Source organism: Trachemys scripta, chromosome 1 (assembly GCF_013100865.1).
Source record: "Trachemys scripta elegans isolate TJP31775 chromosome 1, CAS_Tse_1.0, whole genome shotgun sequence".
Lineage (NCBI taxonomy): Eukaryota > Metazoa > Chordata > Testudines > Emydidae > Trachemys > Trachemys scripta.
In genome coordinates, this window is record NC_048298.1 from 192,507,379 (window position 1) to 192,520,365 (window position 12,987).

General features: G+C 42.2%; 1 protein-coding gene across 1 annotated transcript in view; it reads left to right on the forward strand.

The window, feature by feature from the left end:
• The first annotated feature begins 6,463 nt into the window (after window positions 1-6,463).
• PKNOX1 (PBX/knotted 1 homeobox 1) overlaps window positions 6,464-12,987 on the forward strand; it is an 82,246-nt gene continuing 75,722 nt past the window's right edge. The window contains exon 1 of the mRNA XM_034753566.1: window positions 6,464-6,547. The gene's annotated coding sequence lies outside the window, so the exon portion shown is untranslated. The remainder of the gene's footprint in view (window positions 6,548-12,987) is intronic.

Below are 12,987 nucleotides of genomic sequence, written 5' to 3' on the forward strand. Positions count from 1 at the left end.
TGGACACAGCTCAGTGTGATATTTAAGTGTATAGTTAAGTATATTGAGATTTATAAAAGGCACACAATCAACATAAAAGTACGCTGTATTAAAATATCCTTATCACTGGTACTAACAATACTTTACTTTATTAAAAGAGAATTTTTAAAATATTGTTTACTTTTTACTATTCCTGGAATTCTCAAATATTTTGATAGTATAGACCATATCTTAATGGAGATTCCTCGTAATAAAACTCCTCATGCATTTTCAGTCACATAATATCACTCTGGGAACTACAGCAGTTGCTTGTATTGAGCAGTATTATCAGGAAAATATGTATGTATTTTAACTGCCTTAATGCAATGCATTGTGTCTTTTTTTAAAAGTTAATATTATTCTCTTCTTTTCCTCTTCCTTTCATTTTTCCCCTCCCATTTGTTCTGTTTCTCTCTGTTCATGCTTCTCTACTGTCTTGCCATCTTTTACGTTTCTTTCACTGCACATGCTTGCTTGTTATGTAGACCTCCTGTTCCTCTGCATACATTGTCCCACAGCTTGATTCTCTTTTCTCCTGGACATTATCTCCAGCATCTACCTGGTCTTTTGGACAAACCACCCAGCTGCCTTGTTTTCTTTTCTTCTGCTCCCCTGGTCACTCCGCTCCCATTTTTTATTCTAGATGCTAAGTGTAACTCTTGGTTCCTCTCCTGTTCCATTTATACAGCAGAGGCTGGCTGGCTGGCTCCTTCACCTCATTCCCAGCTGCTTTTGGAAAGCCTCCCAGTTCTTCTATGCTATAAAAACCCTGGAGACCTGTAAAAGCAGCTGGAAATGAAGAGTAAAGACAGGTCTCCATGGACCATAAGCAAGTGTTTTGTGGACCTTAGTTTGAGAACCTCTGATGTTTGTTTTCTTTTTGCTTTGCATTGCATTTCACTTGGGACCCAATCCATCTCCCATTGAAGCCAACAGGAGTCTTTCCACTGACTTTAGTTTTGGGAGATAGATCTGGCCCATTTATTGGAAAGTGAAAGTAGACTGGTTTTATTTTTATTTCTAGTCAGTTTCATTTCAGGTTCTCATGCACTGACTAGAACAGGGGTCAGCAACCTTTCAGAAGTGGTGTGCCGAGTCTTCATTTATTCACTCTAATTTAAGGTTTCGCGTGCCAGTCATACATTTTAACGTTTTTAGAAGGTCTCTTTCTATAAGTCTATAATATATAACTAAACTATTGTTGTATGTAAAGTAAATAAGGTTTTTAAAATGTTTAAGAAGCTTCATTTAAAATTAAATTAAAATGCAGAGCTCCCCGGACCGGTGGCCAGGACCCGGGCAGTGTGAGTGCCACTGAAAATCAGCTCACATGCCACCTTCGGCAAACGTACCATAAGTTGCCTACTCCTGGACTAGAACAATTTTGTTTGCATTTGAAACACTACAGGGTAACAGTTAAATAAAATGTTCTCATTTAATTTTTATATTTAAATCAAAAAAGTGTTTTGATACATATAAGGGCCCCCTTCCTTCTCTGCCCCCCCTTTCAAAAAAAAAAAAAGATAAAATTCAGGTTTAAAATTTACTGTGTCTTTTCAAACAGTTTATATTTTGGAAGAAAATTTGCAATCAAATGACCAAATAGCCACAATTCCTTGGCACCAATAAAAAAAACAGATAATTTCCCCTCAAACTCTGTCTATATAATTTATGATATTTGAAATGGAAAATAAATGTACTGAATTATGAAATAATTTAGCTCCATTACCATTAAATTCCTGCAGCAAAGAGTGTTGCAGGTAGGAAGGCAATATAGCATTGTTTTGGGGTATTTTTGTAATACTATTCACTCTGCTGTATTTGTTGTGCTGGTACTATCAGCTAACTTTTCAGCCATTTGTTAAAACATTAAAATGGGAGTGAAAGGTGTCAAAGTATTGGAGAACATATAGAATGGAATATATATATATATATATATGCCTTTTATACTCAAGATAGCCTAACATTCTTTCCAAATAACGCATTCGATACCGGGTAATGCAATGACTCAACTGTATAAACAGATGGAATAACTATTATGCAGCCAGTGATTCAGCTAACATACAGCCCTGGAAATTAGAACTTGAGAGAGGGAATGCCAAACAGGAGATAGGATTTATTCCTTTCTCTTTTTGGGAAATGTCTTGAGGTCTTTACTTTTTCTCTGAACAGAGATAGGTAAATGAAACCACTGTGTGATATCTCATCCAAAGAATTACATCTTGATCAGTGTGCAGAATTCCCTTTGAGCCGTACTGCACTGCAGTGCCAGCATTTGATATGAGCCCAAACCTGCTGTGGAACATGATCTCTTAACATTTTTGCCTAGAGGGAATGTTATCAACTGAGTTATACTGTATTCATGGACTTAATATCTACTTAGATTCAGTTAAATCATTAATATTAACTTAAATAGATTATTATTAGTATTAACATGAGTCCCACATCTATTGTACAATGAGTCCCACAAGTTTTTTTCACTACTGTTACTATGCCACGTAAAACTCTAGTAGACTATATGAATGTTCAGCATACATGGACAGACATACAAGGGCTGCTTTTCTGGATTCACTCCAAATAGCCATAGGACATCAAAATGGTTAACATAGATCTCTTATTATTTAACTGTTTTTTTCCCATTAGTAACAAAAGAGAGCAGCAGTTGAACCCTTCCTTTGTTAAAGCTCAGCACTTAAAGAAACTGACATCATTGTAATGGAAACCTGTGCGAAACACTATTATGCCAATGTTATGCCAACCTGATCATTGGAACTAAAGTTTTTATTCAGTATAATGTTATGCACATTAGTGATTTCCACATACACAGTAACCCATCCCAACACCACTTTAAAAACATAGCTTTTAATGCTTAAATATCAAAAAGCTTCAAAGTACATAATAAACTATTGTCAAATGAAATGTTTCCTTTTTTCTGTTTGAATATGTTAGGTACAAAACTTACATCAATATGATACTATGCATACAGTTTTAACAATCAGAACTTAGGAATTGCAAAAGTTAAGGATGTCACAGTAACCTTAACAGGTGTACTGTGTATATACAGGATCCTGTTTTGCCCTCAGATATAACTGTACAAGTCCTATTTCAGAAAATTGTAGTTGTATGTATATCTCTGAGAACAGAATTGGGCTTGTTATCTATTAAGGCTACCTTTAATAACTTGAGTCCTGAGCTTGCAAACACTTATGCAAATGCCTGACTTTACAGCCATGAGGAGTCTCATTAAAATCCTTAGGGTTGCTCATGGTGGTAAAATTAAGCATATGTATAAGTGTTTACAGGACTGGGGTTTAAGTTATTAAAGGTAGCCTTAATAGACAATAAGCCCAATTCTGTTCTCAGAACTACACATACAGTTTGTACTCAATATGTGCAGTATGAAAAAAAAGTTAAAATTAGTATGAGAACCTTGGTATTTAATTACTTGTAACTGCAAGACTTTAGTATTGCCAGTCATTTTAAGCTTTTTGAAAATTGTAATTGCAAGCATTAAACACTGTGACAGCTAGGACAATATCCTAGGCAAACCTTATTGAATTAAATTAAACCTTATCAAATTAAGTTTAAGTATTTTAACAGTTCATTAGATTAAAAATGCAAAAGTTTATGCACTCTTAAGGGACTGTATGTATTTCTGTGGGGGGAAGGGGATCACAGCCTTTCAGGAACTAAGAACAGTGGGAGTTCGGGGGTGGGGTGGGGGGACGTGATTGGGCAAATTAACTCATTTTGTAACACCTTCGGAGAGCTACCACCACCTGGAGAGAGACTTGCCTATACTCGTTCAAACTGAATTATCCGGGGAATTGTCCAACAAAGAAAAGATTTTTGGTTAAATAGCCTGAGCTAAAGTGACTCAAGTGCTTCATTCTGATCCAGCAAACGGACAGACCTCTGCTCCAAGTGGGGCCCCAATCCTTAGGGAAGGGTTGGAAAGTTTTTGGTCCACTGAGGCCCTTTTAGATATGGGAGCAAGTTCTGAGAGAAAACTGTTATGAACTGGAGGGATTTGAAGGACTAATCACCAGTCAGAGCCTTGTTGGGGCAGGGTGATCTCTGGTAAGCTTACTAGCATGACTGTAGGTTCTTTTATTGTTTTTAATATGATTTGACTGTAGTGCTTTTAGCTTAAGAATAAAAGTGCTTGCTTAGAAAGAGCTGTGTGGTAACTTATAACTGTGGGTAATTACACTGTCTACTGTCTCTGAGCAGAGCAGCAAAGCAGGCCTGCCAAGGCAGTCTATCTTTTGGGGTTAACACAGTGGAGGCAGGCAACTGTTCAGCCTGGAAATACCCCAGTCAGAAGGGAGAGAGACATAGGTCTCTACCCAAGAGAACTGGCAACTGCGGAGCCTGGAGCTGAGAGCCTAGAATGGGTTCCCTTGCTGGACCAAGGAGGGGGAATACAGGTGCAGTTGCCCTGAACTGTGACAACCATTTTATTCAAAAAAGTTTTTGTATTCACTTTGTATGTTTTCTAAGTCAAAAAAGGAGATTTGCACATCAATATCACCATTGGTTTATATTATGTACTCTCACAGCTATGGAACTCTACAGAGTGCAAGAGCACTCCACCCACCCCCCTCATTGTGGCTCTCCTCTACCCTTTGTTGTATCATTCCCCCTGTCCTGGACTCTTTGTGGTGCTGGGAAGGGGGAGCACATGATTGTTTGGCAGCTAGGTGTGGAGAGAGAAAAGAATGCATATTCTTTCCTCTAATTCATTTTCTACATTTTTCTTTTTCCTTGTTTTCTCCTTTCACTGTTGCCAACCCTTGAAATTTTAATGCAAGTCTCTTGATATTTTGTTGGTTTTCTTAAAGCTTTATCTTGTGGAGTCAGCTTTCATTTTAAAAAGAGGAAGTTTCTAACACCACTGGTTGCAGAGTAAAGCCTGCCGTGAACCCTAAAGGCTCAAAAGCCAGAAGGCAAATAAAAAATACAAAATGTATTATTATTATTATTAAAATCTCATGATTTTTCAGACAATATTATGAGTGTTGTCACCTGATTTTTGAAAACTTGGGGTTGGCAATACTCACTTCCCCCCTTACTGTCTCTGCCAGACTTATTCTTTATCACATTCAAAGTCTCTATCTCCACATGGATCTGAATGTACAGAGAAGTGGCAAGAGAGGGAGCTCACTTGGGGTATTGTCTACACTACACCACACTGGCACAGCAATGGTGCTGTAATGTAGACACTTCCTACACTAGAAGAAGGGGTCTTTCCTTGATGTAGTTCATCCACGTCTCCGAGAGGCAATAACTAGGTCAATGGAAGAATTTTTCCGTTGACCTAGCTGCATCTACAGTGGGGGTTAGGTCGACCTATGTTGCACAGGATATGAAGTTTTTCACAGCCCTGAGCAATGTAGTTAGGGCTACCTAAGTTTTTGGTGTAGACCAGGCCTTGTAGGCCTCCTCAGGCAAGAAGGCAGCTAAAATGACAATATGTGACTGGCTAGGCGGTGATGGTAGGTGTAGTGTGACCAGATCCCAGAGAGAAAAACTGCAGGTGGGGACAGAGCAGGGTTTTGATAGACAGGGAGAAGTGGGGTCATGCTTAGGGGATATGGGACAGGCCTGTGTATTGCATAGACACTCAGCTAGCCTGCTGCCAATTTCACCAGCTCAGCTGGCCAAGGCTTGTCCCTTGGCCTGGGTTTGCAGAAGGCTATGGCAAACAGAGTGCAGCAGTGCCCATTTGTGTAACACCAACAGGCTCTGCCATTCCCAGGCTGCTGCTCCCCCTCACCCCCTGCCTTTATTTTATTTGCATCCCTGACTGTGGGCAGCGAGGCCCTGGCGATGGGCTGGCTACGTGGGGGGCAAGCACAGGGCCTTGCACGGCGAGGGGGGGGGAGGGGACAGGGGAGCGACTGGGACACAAGCCACACACACAAGGGGACCTGGGGGCCCCACACTTGCCAGGGACTGGAGGAAGGGGCGCCCTGGCAGCAGAGGCATTTGAGAGCCTGGGGGCAGCAAAGTGGGGGCGCTAAATGCCAGGCCTCCCTCGCCAGCTCAGGGCAGAACCATAGGGGACAACAGCTGTAGCAGGCCCTGAGGCAGATGCCTGAGAAGGCGGCTCCCCCGCCCCCGCCACTCCCCGCGTCACTTGGTATCTCCATCCCCCCGCCCTTGGGAGTTGGTTTCACCTCCCTCTAACCCCGACAACACAGAAGAGGCGGGGCAGAGACCGCACTCGCCCCGCCCCCTCATGAGTATTCATTATGGACGTGTGGCGGCACGCCGGCGTGAGGAGGAGCCGTGCGGCCCGCCCAGCCCACTCGCTCCGGCGAGCGTAGTGGTGGGCGTGCCCTGCGCCGGCGCTCGCCCCGCCCCCTTGGTGAATATTGATGAGGCGTGATGCGCAGCGTGCTGTCGTATAGTGTGGCGCCGACGGCGATTGGCCGGGTGCATGTGTGCGCGGTGACGCGTGTCGCGGCGGTGCGGGTCCCGATTGCTGCAGCCGCTTGTCAGTGTGACGAAGATTGGCACCCAGGTAAGCGCTGTCACTCAAACCCGCTCCCAGCCATCCATCCATCACGGCGCGCCCGCCGCCGCTGGGCGGCCGGGCCCAGACACACAAGCAGACCGGGGATGGCGGGGGGAGCGAGAGCCCGCCACACGGAGCAGCTGGGAGGGGGGCACCCGCGCTATATCCAACCCTGGAGGGGGGGTGGATAGGGGCGGCGGCGGACAGGCGCGGGGAGGGGAGGGGGGAGCGAGGAAATTTCTGGAACAGCCGCCGACTAACCGTTGCCTTTGTGGGAGCGCGAGGGAGGCGGCGCGAGGGAAGGGGACGGGGAACAGCTGTTTGTGCCGCGAGGGCGGCGGGAGGGGGGACATTTAAAGGGCCTTTGCGAAGATTCCGATGGCGCGGGGGTCGGGCCGGGGGAGCTGCCGCCGCCGGGCTTTTGGGCGGGGGCACTGCTCTCCCCCCTTTCCCCCCCGCAGGCTGGGAGGTGGGGCGGTCGCTGCCGCTGTGGCCTAGCCTGGCCCGGCCCGCGGCAGTCCCTGGGTGAGAGAAAAGAGCAGCTGCCTGCGTCTCTGCTCGCCGCCTGCCCGGGCACACGCGCCTCCGCGCGGTGTTAAGCCCCCGGCCACGTCCCCGCCGAGCCGGGCTGTGAGCCGCCTGCCGCGGGCACCGCCATGCTGCTGCCGGGCACCGTCTGCCGATAGCCCAGGTTATTGTTGGGCGCTGAGAGTTTGAGTTACAGTTTTTCAAGCCGGAAGAGCCCAGGAGATCATCTAGTCTGTGGCCCAGGCCGCCATCAGCACCACGCTGCTTCACCACTGTATAGGCTAGAAAAGCTGGCCTGGGTTCCTGCCCCAAGGAGCCTACAGTCTAAACCCTGAGCCTGACACCAATAGACCTGGCTTGCACGAGTGGGTTATTAGGCCCCCACATAAACAACAAAGATACCCACTGTATCGTTCACAGTCCTCCTCAAATCCCATCTTGAATTCCACTTTTTCCTTGACACCCACAAGAAATCAGCCAGTTAATGAATAGTGAAATGACTCAGAAATTACAAGTTGTGCTCATAGCTAGGCTAGGCAGTGGCTGGTCTTATTAGCTCTATGCTAAACTGACCTGCTACGTTATAGTTGTTGCAGCTTGTTTCAGTTTATATTATAAGCAATTTGAAGAATGGAGCATGACTTCCTACATGTTTGCACAGCACCTAGAACAATTTGGCCCCAAAACTTGTCTGGGGCCTTTGGCCACTATTGTACTACATATACATAGTAATAATATCGGTACCCCATTTTATCTATCCTGAAATATTTCCTCAATTAGCCACACATCCTGAGTCTATGGAAATGTGTGTCCTATGTACCAGTAGATATCGCCCAGAGCTCACCAATTAAAACTTCACTGGTTAACATTTATACTATGTATTTCTCTGCATGTCATGCTTTATTTATATTTTTAAGGTTATTTTTCATCTGTACAATGGTGTCCCAGCAGCTATTATTTCCAGCACTCTTGGAGATGCAATTGCTGTTTTTGGCTTTGTATGCATCTTTCAATTAGTGTCCTCTTTTTGTCCCAGTCATCTACAGAAATGTAGCTGATGTGTGGTTTCAGGGGGGAAAGTGAGGTTTCAGGTTTATTTTGATAGCCTTATGAATTAGGAATGTTGTGGTACATAATAAAATATTTTATCCACATAGAGCAATCTAGGCAAAACTTATTTTTTAATTTTTTCCCCTTGATCCTACTTGAACTCTGCTGTCTGTTCCTTTAAATATCTTATTGGAGTAGAGAGTATGAAACACATTTTGGCTTAGTTTGTAGACTTCTTTGGAGAACTTGGGAATCACAGAGGGTTTTTTGAAGATCAATTTACTTTATTATAAAAGGCTCATATAATTTAAATTGTCCTATTTAAAACTTTATTTATTTTTTTAAAAAGCTTTCTTGTACACAGTTATCGCTGCTTGCTTATTCTAAAGTCCATGATCTTGCTCTCATTTCCAATGTTTAGTCTATACTCAGTTTTTGTACTGGTATACCTAATTCAGTTAGGGGTTTTGTTTTGTTTTAACTTGAAGGAGTTATATTAGTTGGACCCCTAGTTATACGGGATTGGAAATAAACAATACCTATATGAGAATAGCTATATTAATATAAAGCACCTTTGTACTGGCATAACTGGGTCCACATAGGGGTGTTGTACCTCTTTAACTATACATGTATAGTCAAAGTGATACAATTTGTGTGTGTGTGTATACAAGCCCTAAAATGTATTTCAAGAATGTTAATTGTGTATACAGGATACTTTAATCTCTCAGATTATATTGCAGGCCAGAAAACTAATGACTGCTGGAGCATCAGAAATTTCCTGATCCAAACCCACAATCTCCAGGGTAGCAGATAATAAAAATATATTGTGGACACATTTTCTTAATACCTCTGCCAAAAATTGCAAAAAATGTGTATATTTATAAATTAGTAAGTACAAAAAGTTATAATGAACTGTCTTAAATTATTGAAAATATCTGAGAAATGAGACAAATAACAAATCACATTTATTTGGTGATATAGAACAGTGTGTCTTTTGAGTTTTTGTTTTTACTATAGCTTAGTATTTAGTGCTTCTTTATTTTTTGTTACAATGAGAATAATTTCAATGCTCAGTTTGTGTTCCAAACATACCTTCAGTTTAGTCTGTCACCATGAATACTTTCAGTTTTAGATAGTCCTCTGCCCTGATTTATAATAAAGGACACAAATGTCTACGTCAAAATGTAAACTTTATGGCAAGTTCTTAATTTAGTAAATCACTTAAGGACATACTTTAAGCATGTGAATAGTTTCATTAACTTCACTGGCAGTGTGGTGTAGAGGATATAGCACTAGAGTGGAACTCAGGAGAGCTGCAGTTCTATTTCTGGTTCTATCACTGACCTGTTGAGTGACCTTGGGCAAGCCACTTCACCTGTTTCTCCATTTGTAAAGTGGGGTTAATTATACCTGCCGCCTTTCATCTGTGAAATAGATATTTATTTATTACTCACTTGCTTTAAGTGCTCTGCTGAACTAGAATAGTATTTAGTTACCATTTGCTGTATGCTTTATGGAAGTTTAAGAACTCTGTGTGGTGTGTTACAATGGAAATTGTGATACACACTTGGAAAGTCCAGTTTGGCATACAGGTTGTTGGCTTGCATTCATTTTCTTTATAGTAAAAGGCTTAACTTTTAGATTTTTGTTGTTTTTTTTATTGTCCATGTCAAATACAGTTATAGAGGCCTGGGTACTCCTTTGAGGCATTCGTTATTTGTGATCTCACACTTCACGATAATGGAAGTGATTCTGATGTCCTAAGCATGGAACATTGGTAGCCCAGAATGAAAGTGGGGGAGGGGAGAAAATGCAAGGCAACCTTCATCTGACCATGTCAAATTTTAGCTAAGTAAGCCTCAAAACAATCCGGCACGGTAAGTAAATAGTAATAACTTAGTTTCTTCCTCTGTACAATGGTGATACTGAGGCTACGTCTATACTAGAGACCTTACAGCAACACAGCTCTATCGATGCAGCTGCGTCGGTATAAGGTCTCCCATGTAGCTGCTTTATGCTGACAGGAGAGAGTTCTTCTGTTGGCATAATTAAATCATCGTAGCAGTAGCTATGCACACTGTGCTGTGCACACTGGTGCTTCTGTCGGGGTAATTTATGTTGGTTGGGATGTGTTTTTGTTTTTTTTCCCCACATCCCTGACTGACAAAAGTGCTAATGAAGACATAACTTGAGGTAAGTGACATATCCAAGGTCGCCCTGTGTTAGAACTGGAAATAAAACCTACATCTTCTGCTTTGCATACATGTGTTTTTCCTCCTTGCATGTACAGAACAATTTTGTGGACGACTTGTTTGATATGATAAATATGTGATCTAGGATAGAATAGTTGTTGGTTATTCTAAGTATTTCAGTTCCAAGTGGCAAAGTACAATCAAAAATCTAATTTAAATAACCCTGGACTTCGCTGGGTATCGTATGGGAAGGAGGGAGAGAAGGGTTTTCAAGTTGAGAGTTTAGCTAGGTCTCAGATTGTTGTTTCTTGTTCTGTTACAATCTGTGTGTCAGTTCTGTGTTATAATAGAAAGAGTATGTCAACAACTTAGTATTAGTACATAATTTAAAGCAGTGATACTCAGACCTCAGTGGTTCAGGAGCCAAAGTAGCGATCAACATTACTCACAGAGCTACAGTAGTGTGAATTCATTGTTTCATTTTCTATACATATAGAATTATTTTCCCAGCAAAATGACTGACCAGGTATTATTATTTTTATCAACTACAATTGTTTAATAAGCTAGTAAAAGGATTCTGATTGGTTAATAATTAAATCATATTGTTTTAATATCATGTGATGCAAAGAGCCTCAGGAGACACATTAAGAAGCCACTTGTGGCTCCCGAGCCTTAATCTCAGTATCACTGATTTAAGGAGTGAATTTTCTGAACAATTTATAAAAAACCCAACTCTTAAAATTGAATGGTGTGCATCAGCAGTAATAAGCCGTGTTTAAATTAATGTATTATTTTGTGCTGCTGTATTAAAAAACAAAAAACCCTTGCTATTCCTCATTTGTCTCTTACTGGTGAAGCTTTTAGTAAAGACTCAACTGATAACTGAGTAAAATACTTTATCAAAAATATGTAATAGTTGGGTCTACATTCCAGGCTTTGTAAAGCAGATCTTGACAACTGGGGATAGAATTACCAGTTTAAGAAATAGTCATATACTGCCCTTAGAGTGGCATTCTCTGTCTGGTGGAACTCCCCATCTTCTGCAGTTCCTACTGCTGATAATAAAAGGGATATGGTGATTTACTTCTAGTGGAATAAAATAAAAATGAATTACACTGCCAGCAGATTAAACCTGTATTTATGGGCTTTCAGGATAATTTCTCTGCCCTTTTTGAGGATATAGTGAGTTTTGGGGGTAGTCAGAGTGGGCTAGGCCCTCTCCGCTTACTTACTTTAGAGTTAAAAACAATGGACTAAAGAGTAGGGAAAACAGTAATACAGGCTTAGTTTTTGTTCTCTCAAATATATGTCCTATATAAGAAACATGGGGGATTCTAAAACAGGAGTTGGAACTTAAGTACATAATATGTGTGTGTATAGAATATAGAGGAGTGAGAGGTGTGTGGGTGCATGTATGTATGCACTGCTCATGCTGTACCTGTTTAGCTAAAGAACTTACGTTTCCAGATCAGTCAGTTCATAACCACTAAATTCATATACACCTCTACCCTGATATAACGCGACCCGATATAATATGAATTCGGATATAATGCGGTAAAGCAGCGCTCCTGGGGGGTGGGGCTCGCACTCCGGTGGATCAAAGCAAGTTCGATAAAACACGGTTTCACCTATAACATGGTAAGATTTTTTTGTCTCCCAAGGACAGCGTTATATCGAGGTAGAGGTGTATATTCTAAGTGATGAAGGTAGCAATGCCTATAGTAAGGTTGCCTGACACTCTCCATTATAAAATCCTGTTTTCAGTTGCTTTTAACTTTGGCAAACTTAAACCATTTGGGCTGTCTTAAACTGAATTATTTTGGAAAGTTTCAGCTAAAAGAGTTCAAAGATTTCTGAGAATGAGGTTAGGGAAAAATACATTTTGCCAATTAAACAAAATCTTACAGCCTTTGTTTTGAGGGACATGGATACAGAGACTTGAAATTTGATAGGGTTATTGCATTTGTGCCAGGATTATATTTTTGGCTGCCCTTGTGAAAACTAGCCCAAATTTATTTGAGTTATAAGCCTCTGTAAAACGTTTACATGTGATTAGCAGTTTGTTAGAGTTTGGCAGCTAAATTCCATGAAGATTCCATCTGCACTGAGCATGCAGCATCCCAGGGCTATAGGGGCTGAGCAGGACCTTCCCTGTAATTGCTTCTCCCAGTTACTAAGGGCTGGTCTACACTGTGTGTGTGTGTGTGTGTGTGTGTGTGTGTGTAAGATACATTGACTTCAGCTATGCTATTCCCATAGCTGAAGTTGCGTATCTTATTTCGACTTACCTCGGGTCCTCACGGCCCGGGATCAACGGCCGCGGCTCCCCTGTCGACTCCGCTACCGCCGCTCGCCCTGGTGGAGTTCCAGAATCGACGGGAGCGCGTTCGGGGATAGATATATCGCGTCTAGACGAGACGCGATATATCGATCCCCGATAGATCGATTACCGGCGGGTAGTCTAGACGTACCCCAATACTACTGTGGTGCCAGGCACAGGAACTGAGTGTCTCTCCTGTCAGTGCTCCTCCTACTGGTGCTCAGACTGCAAGAAGAGCAAGGAGGAAGCAGACTGAGTGAAATGCAGAAGGGTTGGTAATGAGGATAAGAACCTGGTGTGGAAGGGGAACAGGAGTCAGGAGAGGGCAACAGGGGCAAGATTCAATAGGACAAAAG